The sequence below is a fragment of the Cyanistes caeruleus genome, chromosome 15 (genome assembly GCF_971803275.1).
Source record: "Cyanistes caeruleus chromosome 15, bCyaCae1.hap1.1, whole genome shotgun sequence".
Lineage (NCBI taxonomy): Eukaryota > Metazoa > Chordata > Aves > Passeriformes > Paridae > Cyanistes > Cyanistes caeruleus.
In genome coordinates, this window is record NC_141715.1 from 16,270,229 (window position 1) to 16,274,433 (window position 4,205).

The window sequence follows — 4,205 nt, forward strand, 5'->3', positions numbered from 1 at the left end:
GTCCTGTCCCTTCCCAGGAATGACGCTGTGCTGTGTCCTGTCCCTCAGCCGGGCTCTGCCTTCCTTTGGGCCAAAGTGGGGAAAACAGGCTAAAATATTCATGCTGATGAGGGGACTTGGGAGGGCACCGGGGCAGCGTGGGTGAAGATTTGGGATCGTCCAAACCTTTGTGCTGTGGGGATGCCGGGAATGCAGCGCCTCATCCCACCTCTGGTGCCCCGCGGGCAGGGGGATGTGGAGTGAGCTGCGGGGCAGGATGCCAGCAGGGGCTGCGGTGGAAGAGGGACATCCAGAGGGATTCTCTCCTGCAAGGAGCCTGGGCTTTCACCGCAGCTGCTTTTAACGCAACACCTCTTGCAAGAGCCCCAGCAGGGCTGGTTGCTGGTGCAGCTCAGCTGTTTCCCAACCTTGAGGGTGTCAAAGGCTGATATCTCACTCCTCATGCCATGGCTGATAACCTCTCCCTGCCCTGTGAGGGCCCAGAGCTGAGGACACCCTCACTCCAACCCAGGCAGGTCGTTCTCCGCCACTGCAGTGCCCCTAGGAGCCATTGTGAGGGTGGGGAAGGAGCAGGGCCCCCCTGTACAAACCCCTGCCCGCAGTTCAGTGGGGAGAGGCAGCTTCTCACCACAGGCAAAGCAGAAGCAGAATTCAGCATGAGGCTGGCAAGGCTTTTGCCTTCCTCCCCTTTCCCACTCCAGCAGGGAGTGACACATCCCCTGGGCTGGGCACGGCACGGGTGACCCCACGGAACCCTTTGTGGGTGGGGTGTGGAGACGCTCAGGGTGCTCGGGGACCCTCAGGGTGTGCAGGGGCTGCGGGGCACACCGTGCCATCCCTCTGCCTCTTAGAGGAAGCTGTTTGTCCCTGCTGTTCTTGGGAAGGCTGCTGAGGTCTGTGGTGTGAATGGGAGGGACAGAGCACAGCTGATCTGTCACCATCTCTGTCCTGCTGTGCTGCAGGCATAGCAGCAGTGAAGCACAGTCTGGCACCCTGCAGCATCTCCACAAACAGAATCGAGGGCAGAGTCAGGCTGGGAGGATCCACAGTGGCTCCTCTGGTCCAAAATCCCTGCTCAGACAGAGCTCAGAGCATGAGATTGTGTCCAGGGGCTTCTGGAATATCCCCAGTGAGGACACTGCACAGCTTCTCTGCACAATTTGCTCAGGACTGGGCACTGCCCAGGGCAGCAGCTCTGCCTCTCCCTGCTCTGACCCTCCCTGCACCCAGGGACAGCCAGGGACAGCCAGGGACAGCCAGGGACAGCCAGGGACAGCCAGGGCTGAGGGCCCCTCTCAGCTGGGGCTCCTCTCCAGGCTGAGCAGCCCCAGCTCCCTCAGCCTCTCCTGGGCATGGAGATGCTCCAGGCCCTTCCTCAGCTCCAGGAGCTCCTGTCCCTGCTGTGCTGAGCATCCAGAGCTGGACACAGCACTCCAGAGGTGTCCCCAGGGCTGGGCACAGGGGCAGGATCTCTCCCTAATGTGCTGGCAGTACTTTTGATACCCCTCAGAACTTGCTGCTGGGAGCAGCGCTCCTCCCTGCTGCCAGGAGGGCAGGGCTGGGCTGCAGGGGAGGGAAATGTTGTCCCTGGCACATCCTCACGATGGCAAGTCACTGTCCTGATAGGGTTGATGTGAGCAAGGACAGGGTCTAGCTCCCACACCCTGAGGGCTGCTGCCAGGGCAGTTTGGTGCAGAAAAGCTTCACTGCTCCCTTCTCCCTCCACGGTCATCTAATTCCCAGGTTTGGGGCTGTGTTCCCATGGCAGGAGGAGTCCCCTGCTCAAGCACCTCTGCTGAGCCCCAGCACCTGATTCCCAAGGGGGAGTGCTCCTTCCCAGAACCCATCCAGGACCATCCATGGGGCCACCCTGGAGAAGGGCACAGTAGGGCACCAGGATGGAATGTTTCCCCAGGGCTTCCTATCAGCCCACGCTCTGCAGAGCAGGTTTCAAAGCCTCCGCTTGCTCCCGGTGTTTGCCAGCCTGCTGATGGGATTTATATTTATATTTATATTTATATTTATATTTATATTTATATTTATATTTATATTTATATTTATATTTATATTTATATTTCAGCATCCTTGGGCAGAGGCACGGAGCCTGTCCTGCCATGGTTACACAGCTCCCTGCAGGAGGCAGATGGGAAGGATCAGAACCCCCCTGGGGCTGGATTGGGCTTTGAGATGATGCTGGCAGGGGTTGGAGGAAGCAAATATCCTTCCCTTTTTTGGGCAGTACCCAGGATGACATTGTCCGTCAGGATCGCTGTGTCTGTCCATCCATCCATCCATCCATCCATCCATCCATCCATCATCCATCCATCATCCATCCATCCATCCATCCATCCATCCATCCATCCATCATCCATCCATCATCCATCCATCCATCCATCCATCATCCATCCATCCATCCATCCATCCATCCATCATCCATCCATCCATCCATCATCCATCCATCCATCCATCATCCATCCATCATCCATCCATCCATCCATCCATCCATCCATCCATCCATCTTCCCACCCTTTGTCCCTCCTTTTCTTTCTCCCTCCCTCTCCTTCCATCCTTCCCCAGCCATCACCTTTTGCTTTTTGGGGCAGTTTTTGCTTTACCTGCAGTCCCACCCAGCAGGTTCATGCTGAGGGATGTGTGGGGTGATGGTGGGAGCAGGACAGGGTGAGGGACACTCAAGGCTCATCCCTAGTGAGGAAAATATGGCATTGGACATCTGGAAATGTGGGGTTGGGACTGAGCCTGGAGGGTCTGCAGGGCACAGCACAGAGCTCAGCCCCTGGGAGGGAGGAACTGGAGTCTTGGAAATCTGCTGGACCTCTCCAGGCAAAAACCCTGCTCAAGGTCAGTCCATGAGGCTGCTGGGGGGGGCTCCTCGTTGGAATCAGAGTCCTGGTTTGGGTCAAAAACCTGCCCAAGACCTACCCATGAGCTCAGGAGACGCAAATCACGGGATCCAGGGATGGAGTCACATCCTGCCCCAGCGGGGGCACGTTGGACACGGTGTGTGGCCAGGATGGGGCCCGTGCCACGCTCCCGCTGCCCCCGATCCATCAGGGGCGGCTGACATCACCGCCTCCGGGCTAATCTCCCGTCCAGCAGCAGCTTCCCGTTTCCTTTCCAATCTCTGCGCTCGGAGCCGGGCAGGAAAAGCGCCCAGCTGGGCTCTCGTACGAGGCCGCAGCCCCCGCGTGTCTGACCCTCACCCCACCGGGCTCTGGGCCACCAAAATCCCAGCGAGGGCCCCCGGGGGGCTCCGAGCCCCTCGCACCCTGCCCTGCACCGTGCCTCGCTCGGGATGCCGGCGGCCGGTCCCTTTCCTGTTTGTGCCACAGGAAAACCACATCGCTCCAAAAGGAATCACCGTGCTGGGGCTGCTGGCAGCCCACGGTGGCCCGCCAGTTTCTCTCTGGCTCGTACGGGGGGCCAGGAGCTCTCCTGCAGCCCGCTGGATGTGGAGCAGCGACAGGGACACCCCCTGTGCCATCGCCATCCTGCTCATTTTGGGCCAGGTGTCACCCGGCCCGGCACAGCTTTCCCTGGGGCTCTCGCTGCTCAGGCAGCAGCTCCTCACTCCCACTCAGGGCTGGCTAAAAATAACCCCTTGGCAGAGCTGCAGCCCGGATCCTGCGGAGAAACATCCAGGGAATGCCGAGGGATGAGGCTGCTCCCCGCAGGGCTGAGGCTGGGTCTCTACCCCAGCACCCTGCGGGCTCGGCTGCCACTGGGCTCTGCCCCATCAGGGCAGCACCCGGGGGTGATTTTTCACAGTTCCCAGCTCTGCCAAAGTGGTTTTGGGGCAATTTGGGGCTGGGATGTGTCTTTTGACAGGTAAAATAATCCCTGTCTGCTGCCAGAGATGGGAGCAGAGTGGAGAGGGAGCAGCTGTCGCTGTGTACAGCGAGGCGTGAGCTGCACATCCCCTGTCCTTGTTTTCCACATTCTCCTTGCCGAGGTGGCTTCCGTGCAGCCAGCCCAGCTGCAAAGCCCGGGATCCGGCTGTCCTGACAGCCAGGACCTGCTGTCCCCTCCCCAGCACCCTGCACGAGTGTGTGATGTCCCCCGAGGCAGCGCAGGGGACATTTGTGACCTCACAGGGTGGCTAAAGGGGGACAGCAAATATCCATTCCTGAGATATTGGGGTGGAGAAAAGCTCCAGGTGTGCTGGAAGCACACACAGGGCAGCTCTG